The sequence below is a fragment of the Dipteris shenzhenensis genome, chromosome 25 (genome assembly GCF_047967505.1).
Source record: "Dipteris shenzhenensis isolate YYH24624 ecotype China chromosome 25, Dip_SZ_1.0, whole genome shotgun sequence".
Lineage (NCBI taxonomy): Eukaryota > Viridiplantae > Streptophyta > Polypodiopsida > Gleicheniales > Dipteridaceae > Dipteris > Dipteris shenzhenensis.
In genome coordinates, this window is record NC_141620.1 from 50,984,654 (window position 1) to 50,997,916 (window position 13,263).

The following is a 13,263-nucleotide window of genomic DNA, read 5'->3' on the forward strand; positions in this document are numbered from 1 at the left end:
TATAGACTTCTTTCTGCATTAGTAACAGAAAGGATCGTATCAATAGTTTTGCATTTTCCATTCCAAAATCAATCCGAGCACATCCAACCCCTACATGATTTCCAAGCCTTAACAAAGAGACCCTTTCACGTTCTTTAGATGTACAGGGATGCTTAGGAGACTCCAGGACCAAATCTTTGCCTTGATCAAATTTATTAGAATGTTGCATCAAATGAGCATCCTTAGAATCGATCATCTCACCCCCATGAAGAGATTTCGACCACCCTTTCCCTCAAGATCCACCATCGGATCTTGCTTCTCACGAGCTACCTGGACTAGTTGCATGCAACATGCAGCATCTTATATGGGCTTTGTATGAAACAAGGGAGCCTACTAAGGCCGAGAATGAGAGTCACATCAAGCTAGTTTTGTGTTTTGTTCTTCTTAAGACATTCTCTAGTAGCAAAGGGGCCAAACTTTTTACAATGGAAATATGAGTCGAGAAAGGGAGCAAAACGCAATGGAAACAACTTGGAGGGCTTGTAGCTCACTCTTCAAAGCAAGGAAAAGAGGGCTTTCTGAAGCAAAAGAAAGCTCATATACCAGAGAGGGTCCAGCACAGAGGTTGGACAAAATGGTGCGCACTTTTGTCCGGGAGAGTTGCTACAGTATGAACCTGAGTTTTGATGATTTCTCCCTCGTTACTGAACCAAATGACCTGAAAAATGGCTCAAAATCTTCGTCTTGAGGTCGCCCATCTACTCCTAAGAGGGCTCAGGCAATGGCGGAGCAAGTAGGGAGTATTGAGCAACAGAAGAAATTCACTGTTTGGAGAATGGCAGCCACCACAGACGTTTTTTCTTCAATTGCTTGCAGGTGGAAGTTTACCCATACTAGAGGCGTTTCCAGCTCAGAGGTTTTGGGCAATGGTCGTTTGTAGGTGGAGAACCAAGCTCTCAAAGATTTTGGGAAGAAAGAGGAAAATGGACAAGAAGAAGATGAAGAAGAAGAAGATGATGTAGGAAAGGGGACAAAACTCACAAGCTGCATCGAAACATCGAGATCCAGAAACACAATCTAAACCAGATCAAGGATATCCTGGCTGTGATCCCATAGGATCTAGGCCTTTTCAAGGCCAAAATCTTTCCTCGCAAGGGAGAATGAGCATGATTTTTCCCAGAGCTGAGGTAGGTCTCTCAATACCCCCCTCTACCATGATAAACTTGGAAATTCAACCCACACTAGGCAATCGTGATAGATGAACTCATCAACACTAAAGAATGGATTCCACGGTAGCCCCAACATAACTTCACGTGAAAAGAAAAAGTACCTCCCCACTAACTCATTGTGATGAATAGCGTGAGACGCACACCAAAGAAACAAGGTGAATTTCATTCAAGTGGCCTGCCTGTTTGGGTTTGTGTTTGGAGTTTGCTATGTGTTGATGATAGCGTACGTGGAGTCGCCGAACTAGTACACGTAGTTTGTGTTGGCCATTGGATTTGCCATTGACTTGTTAGCCCAAATGTGGTCGATACATGTTCTGTTTATTGTCGTTGCATCTTGAATTAGTTGTATCATCCCTTGTCCTTCGAGGAAGTCTTGTAGTTTTTTTTGCTACTCTTGAATATTCAAGAAATTAAAAGGTTTATATACATGGGACATGATGGAAGCCTCTTTTGTACTATAAAAAATAGCAATAGCTATGCTTGCAATTTTACATTATCATAAGTTTACAAGAAATATTGCTCTGGATGAGTCTTTGTACAAAGGATCTGCCGTGGCCTTTTCAATAATTTATTTATGCCTTTACAGTGAGTTAAGTACAAATGGGCGATCCAATAATGAAAGGATCTACCGTGGCCTTTTCCATAGGGACGCAATACTATCCATTGCGGGGTTGGAGCCTATGAACAAACACTACATCAATCCATTATTTCCCCGACACGAGATCTATATGGCCAAATTTCTTCTGTTAAATCTTCCTGGTATCACTCCGCCTGATCTTGCCGTTCTTGTTTTTGCAACCTCAAAGGAAATTGAAGGAGGCGAGGAGACTAATAGAGATGGGGATGGAGGCGGCACAGGTGGAGGAGGTGGGGATGTCCTCGCGTTGTTTGTGCAACAACGAGGAAAGATCTCCTAGCACAGCAGCTTTTTTTCCTTATTTCAATCAAATAGGGCTGGATGCCTGCATATTAGGATTTAGAGCTTCTATCGGAGTCATGTTGTGGAGAAAGCGTCGTACCTTTATAGTCTGAAATAGCTTCATTGTGCAAGTATTCAAACTCCTCAGCAACAGACTCGAAAAATTCTATTTGCAACAACAACCACTCGAGCGTAAGCACTAAAGCGAAGAAAAGAAATGAAAGGAAGTCATTGGTATGGTTCACCTTCTTTGAAAGAGGAACTCTCCACATTTTGATGCACCCATCACAAGCAATTCGCAAATCACAAAAGCAAAGAGAGCACATTCGGACTAACAATCACATGCTCTCTTATATAGTCTCTCTCCCGTACACCTTTCCATATCGATGGGTGACAGCAAGCGTGACACCGCAGCAAGAAACCCATATCTTGCTACACCACAACCTCAAGAAGCCCATCCCTCAGGACGACGCGGATACCTTCACAGTATGGCCAGTATGGTGCACACGTACTTTGCTGCAAACCTCCAATCAAGAAAGGTAGATGAACTGCCAGTTCCCACAAACTACCACGTCGCATGAACTCCCACTTCCCACCAATCACCAATAAGTCTACAAAATATACTCGAGAATTTATTTTTCATTTTCCAAAGGGAGACGTCTTCACTATAGCTTACCCATAGAGGGAAGGACAAAAATCTCCTACTAATAACCTAGCCACAAAGCTTGTAGAAGGAATATAACATTCATAAGCAAGCCATCGAGGGCACTCTTCCTGTGAAGAAAAGGTGAACGCCTACTTTCGCTAACTTCTCTTAACAACATCCAAAGGCATTTTGCATACCACTGTATGCTTCTTTCCAAACTCTAGCAGACCCGGCTTCTTCAATCACGCCATGCAACCTCATGCTCCATTGTCTGTAAGCGGGGAAAACCCTCCAAGAAGCTTTCCCAACGACAGCATCAGCATCAGAGGGGCTCTGGTTAGCCTTCGTTCCTCTCCTCACTCATGATCGTTTTCCTCACATCACAAAAATCTGAATAAAAGTCGAAGTAGATGAACAACTACGACGCTTGGCAGTCTTCCCAATTACCTCATATTTCGGCATTACTACTCTACGTGGCTTGCCTGAAGAGCTCCCTCCCTCACAACGGCCCTCGCAGTACTACATGGTCTTAATCTAGACGATACCTCTAAAAGACTTTCGAGGTCTTAAGAATTCTAGGAAGAAAAGACTTACAGAAAAGTGTCGTGACCCTGTAGGACGCTATGTATTGGTTTAATGTAAGCTCTTGTCTACGATGCGGTTTCTTGAGCACAATTTCATCTTCCCACAGCCGTGATATTTCAGAAGTTATGCGCTCTCCCGGAGGTTCAAAGTAATTGGTGGCTACGGATAATCAATTCAATGTGTTCTTCGGAAATATTCTAATGAAATCGCAGTGCATTGATTGGGTCTTTGAAATTTCATTGGTCTGCATTGCAGCATCTAAATTGCTTTGGCGTGATCATCTCTGGCTTGCAAGAAGTCTAGACGTTAGAGCTATTCACTCGGATGTAACCAAAGAAATTGAAGCCAAGCCAAAATGCTTCTATACCGACTGGGCAACAAAATATTCTTTACGTTTCATCGGTTTAATCTGGAAGCAACAGCAAAAGTTATGCGTAGAAGACAACGTTGGCAGGGCTGTCAATGTCTAAAAATGCAATTTTAGCATTACATGGATTGGCTGGTCCCAAATCATCTCAAGACATTAAAATACTGATTAATCTTTCCCTATCTTTGATCATTTTTGGCTAAATTCCATCATGTTTTACAACAAAGTCTATGGCCAGCAAAATTAAATTTCCACATTGCTTACAATGTCTCTCAATTAACGCTACAGTTCCAAGTACTTCCGTCTGTTGTGACCAATTGGGAATGTGTATTTGGAATTACTTTCCAAACGCGATCCATTCTTATCAGATAGTCGAGCAGTTAAAAAAATTTGGAGGTCTATTTGGATCCAAGGTCGCGGACATGTATGCTTACTATTATTATTGCAAAGCGTACCCTGAAAACATGAGAATTCACTCGATAAGTCTACAACTGGGCTCAGCTTCAAATTTTTCTGTTACCAGATTTGTACAGTTGTTCAAAACAGGAAAACGCGAAAGGACATGGGAGCTCGTATGAACACGAAGCTCTAAAACCTCATTACCAGTGCAGGAGAGTGCAAAGACAAGGAAAGGCAGACTTTACTGCTTAAAATGGTCAGGACCAAGGAATTAGAAAGACTCTGACCAAGCGTTGGTTATAATCTTTCATTCGGCGCATTTACGCAGAGTCGAAGCCAAAGCGTCCAATTTTTTTAACATACGCGCTTTGCCGCACGCTTTTACGAAACGAACTTTGCCTCGCGAAGGTATCTGCGTCTTAGAAACTACAGCTTTGGTAATCAGGGTAGATCTTTCGCACCCACGTCGTGAGAGAAGTCGAAATTACAGAATCGGATCGCCCAATATACAAGGACCGCTATTGTGCAACTGCCAACAGTTTGATTCAATTGATAAACACGGTCGGATCACAGCAACATTCGTCCAGAAGGCAGCAGCAGCAAAGGGCAGCCAAACTGCAACAAATCCGAAAATCAGTACTACGTAACAATCGACGAAACAAGAGACTGTAGAGAGATCGACGGGATGTACCAGCCTTCAAGAAAACCAGTATTACTGGTTTGGGAGCCTTGATAGTACCGAGGAGGTGGTACAACAGGAGGGGGTTGTTGATAATAACCTGCACAAGCTTCTGTTAGCTAAGAGCAATAAGGAGGGTCAAGGTTTTGCAGGAAACTAGATAAAGAAAGAGAGGAATTTGAGAACCTTGAGGAGGGTAACCGTATGACTGTTGGGAAGGGTAGCCTTGGGCAGGGTAGGGGTAAGCGTATTTGGGGCCATCAGCCATGGTGACAAGTTATAACGAGCACAAAACTGATGAAGAGACACAGTAAGATGAGATGATCAGACGAAGAACAATTTTTTGGGTCGAGTCGAGGCACTATCAATTGGTGTAGAAGATTGAGGTAGCTCGTGTGACAAATATAGGCAAACTACTCACCATCCCATCATACTCTCCTTCCCACTCACGATATCCCAATATCTACCACTTTCTGGATGCCTCTCCCTTGTTTAAAGTTGTCTTCTATACACATACATGTGTACACACACACACACACACACACACACACGAAAAGGTGGAATCTTTTGAAATGGAAACCAAAGACTATTGAGCAATATATCCTACCTACTAGAATCACATTTTGACAAAGGAGACAAGTGACAACTCAGGACTTTAGACACCCAAACAAAATTATATTTCTACAGAAAGAAGGATTGAGTGAGGTATAATGTGTTGTTGCTTGTCCATGGACCTACGTAAACATATAAGTGTACATATGCCATTTGTTGGCACAAGAAAACTCCCATATACAAGCATGGAACCAAATTATTGGGAACTCCAGGTTTAGCAATCCATTTGAGTACACAAAGTGTTATGAGGGCCCCTTCATTTATTCATCCTCCCTTATAATTGAATATAAACGATAAGAATCAAAGAAATGTTGTCCATTAAAGTGTCCATTTGTTACCATAGTGAGAGTATAAATGAATATAAGATTGCAAAATGAAATATTACCATGCATAATGGAGATGCAAGTACATAATGTAAAATTTCCCTTTGTGTACTTCCCTATTGGTAGGTCTATTTGCAAAGTACTATTGCCACATTAAAAGCCTTATACACAAACATGCAAAAAATATATGGGAAGCTAAACCACTGTCCTCGCTGAAGGTACAACCAACTGAAAGGTCTTGCAAAATAATTAATATTCTTAGTTTTCTATCCATTACAGTTACATAGGGCCCTTAAACTCTTTCAGATTTAGAGATATTTGAAACCTATTTGAAAGTAAAGGGATTGAAGGGATGGGGAGCAAAGTATACAATGTTGTTAGCTTAAATTTATTATTGTAACATTACTATTTAATCGACATGTCAAATCCCTTATTCAAAATTCACTTGAATATAAGGGAAATCAAACAAGGACAAAAAAGGTTAGAAATATCTTTATCAAGGTAGAGGTTCTAGATAGGGGCACAAAAGGTAGTGGATATTATTTCTATGTGCATGTATTGGTTAGTGGACGCATTCCAAAAGTTGTGATGCTCACTTGTGCATTGTGGGTAAGAAAACTTTCATACTTAAACATGGTGCAAAAGTCTAAAGGAATATATAGAAACATGAGACAAAAGTGAAAGTGAATGATTCATTTGAATGGAGAGGTTGACAACAATAAAAGGTTCTCTTGCATGTTAGTTGTAGGGTTCAATAGATTGAGGTTATGAGAGGAATAAAGAGTTTTTTTGTTTTTTGTAGTTAGGACCTAACATTATACATATACATTTACACTATTCACTTAAGCCCGCCGGATCTAGTGATAGCTAGCTATGTTTATGCATTATGAGTTTTCTTTGCAGTAACCTACTTGGTGAGGATTAAGTTACCTCTAGAGAAGAAAAAGAGAGAAGACATCATTTAGAAAGAGTTGAGGTAGGAGGATGCCATATATCTTGTACTCGTAAAAGTCATACCCAAGTGAGTAAAGTCACGACTCACCAAATTTGGCTTACAACTAGATGAAGTAGTTGTTGACATTTCAGTTCCAAACCCATAAGCAAAAGTAGTTGTTATAGCTACTAAGATCCCTTAACTTGTATGGCCACCTTTTCGACCAATCATGGCTAATAATCACTCTAATGTTCATTATAGTAATTTATTATGGGCATAGGGATGACCATGATGTGATGTCCATCAATAGGTTTAATTTAGTGGCTTTGGCCAATAATGAGGGTATAGATGCTGAGAAGCTTAGGATTATCCCATCTACTTTGGATGGTTTTGCTTGTGTGATTAGTATGCCTAGCTTGCAGCACGTCACTTTGCCACCTTGGATGCTCTAAGAATAGATATTTTAGAATCTTTTTGACCACTTGTAAATGTTGACTGAGTCAAGGAAGAGTTATTCGGCCTTACCAAGATGCGTTATGAATTTATATAGATCTATGCTGATAATATGTAGAAGCTGACACATTAGCTCAGGATGAGCAAGTGAATTGGTTTGAAAGGTCTACCAATGGATGTGGATTTCCACGTAAGAATTCCATAAACATCCACCTTATGTGCTCCTATACTAATATCAAGTAATTGGGAGATAGCTAAAATGGGACTCCAGTATAGTACTACCAATATGCCTCACATGGTAATGACCCAAAATCCTAGGTGGACTCCTTGGTTACCTATGGGCGAGGGTATCTACATCCATGGCCAAAGATCTTTATGGAATAGTATGAGCTATCCAAAATCCTAATATGTGGTTATACATGATAGGGCTATATTGCCTCCTATGGCAAAAGTGTCTCCATTAGCTCCCATTCATGGGAAGCAACGTAAATCCAATAGTACTGATTGAGTACAAGGCCTTACGTATCCAATTGAGTAAGTAAAGTCCTTATGTATCTCCATTTTCAATGATTTGTGGATGTTATAATAACAAGTCCTATGTGACACCAAAATACTTTAACTTATGCTCAAAAATATTTGACAACATCGCCAATGGGTAAACCTCCTATGTGAGCCTTGACTCTTGTTAACTAGGCTATGGAGGGTAATGTAGTTCCCAATTCTCTACCATCTAATGACACAAAAGAGGAGTTGCTTTGCTAGTACGATTAGGTATGAATGACATGCAAAGGCCATCATGGTCATTCTAAGGGCACGCTTGATGCTATGATGACATGCAACTGAATTCAATAAAGAGGAAAGATCATCATAATTCTTTTAAGGTAGAGCACAGTAATTTTTGATATACTTAATGAAAGATTATGGGTATTACCAGAATGGATAGTCAAGTAAGGAAATTAGAGGATATGTATCATTTTTTATATCAAAAAAAATTGTTGAAGGATTAAAGCCAGTGTTACATTCCTCAAAAACCTACCTAATATATGGCTAGGCCTTTCAAACTTTGCATATACAAGTGATGGCTAATGACTATCCTGATAATGAGTATCATGTACTTATATTGTTAATCCATCAACTAATTAGGTGTGAGATTGCAACAACCTATAGGTCCATGTAAGCCTATTATTTGTTATTTTTGTCAAGGATCCACATCATATGCTTTAAACTTGTCCTAATGCCAAAAGGCTAGTAGAATATATTTCACTATGTGAAGATTGCCATGGTCAATGGCATGTCACAAAAGATTGTCTCTAGAGGATGATGCAAAAATCAAGAGTACAAGAGACCTCCAATTCTAAACAAGTCCATGTGATTGAAATAAGATGGCCCAGCATTATGGATGCAGATTTCCCCTTAGTAGGAGTGGTTTCTTGCTTAGAAACAAGGTGTCAATATAGGCAAAACCTAAAGAGGAGGCTAAACTTTTGAGAAAATTTCCCTACTCAAAGAATCAAATGATGGCAACGTATTAAAACGGTTCTTCAATATGCATATGACATCTGTTCCACCACCTATTTGCAAAAGAGGGTTCACGTTCAAGAGGTTAGAGAAAACTCCAAGGACCCTCAAGTGTAAGATATGGAGAAGAATGTAGTAAAAGATAAAGACAAACCCAAGCTGGCTAAGATGCTTTTACCCTCATCAAAAATTATAAATGGTATTGTGCTAAAAAAATAAGAATCTGAAGCCTTATGATATTTTGGATGATCTAGAGAAGATGAAGTCAAATATCAATTGGCTGTAATTGTTAACCCTTCCTCTTGAATGTCAACAAGTGTTAGCTTCAAGAAAATGGAAATTGTTAAGCCTTCCTCTTGAATGTCAACAAGTTCTAGCTTCATCCTTGGTTAAGAAAATGGTAATTGAGCCTCAGGTACTGTGACTATATTGCATCATGCATTTGATATAGGGGCTCCTATAACAGAGGCAAAATTTGAAGAATATCCTATCAAAAGAGTACTCCTTGGTGGAGGCTCTAGGGTCAATATTATGACCTATTAAACTATGTAGATGCCTAATAGGATTAGAACCTACTCTCTATCATACATTTGGTAGACCAATAGGTGTTGTTTGAGTATTGAGAACTATTATAGTAGGCTTGTTCTTTTTGATTGATTATGTGGTCCCATGCATGTTAGTAGTGGTAAGTGTTTACCCTCTCTTAATGGGCAAGCCATGTTGGAAACATACTTGCAATATTGGCATGTCAGAATTTAGTGACCATGACTTTAATATGAAATTTGAAGGTGAATAGAGATGTGGTATATTCTTTGAAAAGTCCCTAGTGCTACACATTCTGGTACTAGCTTGATAACAAAGACCTCACAACTCAAATCTTAGATACACAAGGGTTGAAATGGCTTGTATATTACCATGTGTCCCATGACAATGCCAACGTTTGGGCCCATCAACGTCTTAGAGAATTATCCTAAAATTAAAATGCCTGAAAAGATTTGTGAAACCAAATTTTTCATGGATGCAAGCAAGTCTATACTACCCAAAAATATTAGAGAGCTCTATACTACCCAAAAATATTAGAGAGCTCAAGGTTTTTGTAGTAGATTAAATACCTATTAAAGGGGACAAAGGGGTTAGCATGGTAGAATTAGAGCCCACTAAACTAGTTGAAGAGGATCCGAACCCTATAGTTTTAGTGGGGTTTTCCAAGTATGATCATGAGGGTCAATGAATCTCTTAGGGAGTATATCTACATGGTTAAATCATTCCTAAATAGGAGATCTAGTTTACCCTTGCAACAATATTAAGTGCAATGGTTTTCAAGTGGGTTACCTATGGAGCCAAGGTGCTATGTACACCTACAAAAACACTCCACTTTAGGTGCCACTATGCCCGATTTCGAAGGCGTACTAAAATTTGGCCACAACAAACTAATAATTTCAAATGGATAATAATGTTGAAACTATGTGAAACAATATTATGACTAAAAGATAGAACCAAGAGATAGAACTAAGAGATAGAACTAAGAGATAGAACCAAGAGATAGAACCAATTGTGGGACAATTACGACTAAGAGATAGAATCAATTGGGTTTCCAAAGACAAAAGTTGAACTCTTAGAGGAGAGAAAGGAGGTAGAATAAAGAGCCAAGTATTATCCTCCTTTCTTCTTACAAAACACAATACATGTTAAGGCATTAATACCTTGTGGAGCTAGCGCAGATCCCAAGGGGCACAAGTGGCTGCAACCCTTCAGTCCAGCAATTGCAACCGCATACATTGTATATCCATAGGACCAAGTGTCTCTTGATCATTATGCATTTCACGGATTCAGATACACTATGTCTTCATTCTTTTCCGCATACTTTGTGTCGTGTGTGTGTGTGTGAGTATGCACATTATCTAATTTCCGTAGTGCCTTCGGCTTAGGGACAAATTGGCGATCACGATTAACTCAAAATTTTTTTTACATGTGGGGTGTGCATCAAGCCTTATGGTGCACCATTCGTGTCAACATTGCTAGGAGGGACAACATGTGACACGCCCACGATCGAGGAACGTTGGGCGAAAAGTTCATCGGAAGAAAGCAGTGGATGAATCGGAAGCGGAGGAGCTTAAGAAGCCTAAAAAAACCTCGAAAGGAGGGAAGGGGAACTCCGCAGCATCTGCAAGTCACTCAGCGGGGCATCCAAATGCGGATCTTTGGTGTGTACACTGTAGGAATACGCGGCATTTTGTAATGGTGTGCGCGATGAATCAGCAGTGGTGTGCAATTTGCTAGACTAATACACACACAACGAAGGATTGCAGCTATAGCGTTGGAGGAGGGCGTGGTTGTGGACGAGGTGGTCCACAAGCGAAGACGTGCTTCTTCTGTCCAGATCATTGGAGGAATGAGTGCCCTAACGCTCAAGAATGGGATCGCCAGAAGCAGGAACGTCAGAAGATGGCGGGGAAGATGCCCAACACATTTATGGTACAAATTGTGGGAGGACCACCCAACATTTGAACCAGAGGTGAATGTGGTAACTCGATTAGTCAGAATGGTGCGAAACAAAGTCAGGGAGAAACCCGTGGTACTTCAGTGGCATGTACAAGAGGCGGTGCGTCAGCGGGTGCTCAAGTGGGTCCAAGAGAAGCCACCCCAACGGAAGATAAGCCGACAGCTACTTCGAGAGAAGGGAAAGTTCGCAAAGTCTAATTTGAAGAGGTGCCACATCCGGTGGTCATGTAGGAATCAAGCCACTCTGAAGGTCAAACCAAGAGTTCCAAGGCAATTTTGGAACCAAGCTCCAAAGGAACCACAAGGGTAAACATGCAACAAGAAGAACGGCGGGTTCTAGCCCAAATGAACAAAGATGGGGTGGAAGACCTTCTGGAGGCACCCATTCATATCTCGTTGGGATGATTGTTGTAGCTGGTGGTGGACTCTGGAGTTAACATCATCACCCTACAGACATGCAAAGAATTGGGCTGGAATGACTGGGAGCCAACACCATTTTTTGTCCGAATGGCTGATCAGCGAAGAGTATAGTTTCCTTTTGGGATGACCCTGGTTACGGCAGGCAAAGGTGAAGCAGAATTGGGCCCTCAATACACTGTTGGTGCGATGGGGTAGACATAAGGTCCGCATGCCAATGGGAGTGGTCAACGCGCTTGAGGGGGCAATGTGACCAATCATGGCCAAGACAATGAATATGGCGGATGGCCTCAAGGCCGATGAAGAATGGGAGTTTCTACGCAACAACATAGACTTGGTGCCATTGTTTACAGTCGATATCATGGAAATTTTAGCACAATATTGTTGTCCAAAACGAGGGATCGGTATGGTATCACTGCAATCGCAACTACAACCTATGGAGGACCTATTGTCTACGGATCTGGATATGAAATCTGTCTTGGAACAGGAGAGTGAATTTGAGGAGCGAATGATGTAGCTAGCACACATGCAAAAAGACACCCTGGAGACGGTGTTCCTAGGCGCCCATGGGAGCTGACAACCTTCAACCGGGACCGCATGCCGATGCAACCACTGCTTCCTTTGGGCCCTTTCCAGAAATGGGGTTTGGACTTCATGGACCCTTTCAAGCCTGCAACTACACGAACTCAGAATTGCTATGTGCTAACAGCCACAAATTATTGCACCAAGTGGGTGGAAGCCTGGCCACTAGGGACAACACCACACACAATGTTTATACAAGGATGTGTTATGTCAATTCGGCTGTCCAATTGAGCTGGTGAGTGACAGAGGGAAGCATTTTGTGGCACAAGTGGTGAAGAAAATGATGACTTTCTACATGGTCATTCATAAACTTATCATCGTCTTATTATCCTCAAGCGAATGGTCACGCGGAGTCTTCCAATAAGCAGTTCAAGTGGATTACCACATTACTTGGTGAATAGTCATCGCACAGATTGGGATGAGAAGCTCCTTTCCAAAGTCTCCACCAACCTAACACCATTCAAGTTGGCATTCGGGGTGCAGGCCATTATACTGGTGGAATATGTTGTTCCAAGCCTCCTGCATAGAACAATGGTTGCGTCGACTTTTCTAGATTTTGAATCCCTCCTTATACATAGGCCTTTCTCCCCCAATGAGAGATGTTGTCCGTGCTCTGGCAAAACAAGGTTTGGTTTTTGCATCGGGCACTTGCCTCATAAAGACTTCATTTCCAAAGCCGTCGTCATCCATTACTAGCTTGCCTTTGAACCTCACCCCAAGGAAGGAGGGTGGTATCCGAAAGCACCCAAAGCCTACATTGAAGACCGCCTTCCAAGCTATAAGCAAAGCAAGTGTGTGTCGAGGGTAAACTTTTACTGCTATCTTTTTTTCCACCACCTTAGTTTCCCCCCCATGGTTTTTCTTATTACTTTATTGCTAGTCTAGTTCACCAAATAACACGCGACAAAGGCTTCGACACAAAACTAAAGTGCGTAATAATTATAGACGTCAAGCCACCCATCATCGAGGAAGAAAGTGCCTCGGAAGTTTTAGATGATTGACATACTTACAATTGTGTTTTCCTTCATATGCATCTCCAAATAAGTTGTTAGGCCTTTCACGTTTAATGTTGGAGAGCTTCAATACTTTACTTTTACAAGCATATTAAAGTTAATTATT

At 41.1% G+C, this 13,263-nt stretch overlaps 1 long non-coding RNA gene across 1 annotated transcript; it reads right to left on the bottom strand.

The window, feature by feature from the left end:
- Positions 1-4,182: 4,182 nt before the first annotated feature.
- On the bottom strand, positions 4,183-5,196 carry LOC147886025 (uncharacterized). The gene is made up of 3 exons (XR_015543475.1): positions 4,990-5,196; positions 4,816-4,903; positions 4,183-4,739 (listed from the first exon to the last, which is right to left on the bottom strand). It is a non-coding gene; the product is annotated as an uncharacterized LOC147886025 (long non-coding RNA).
- Positions 5,197-13,263: the final 8,067 nt, after the last annotated feature.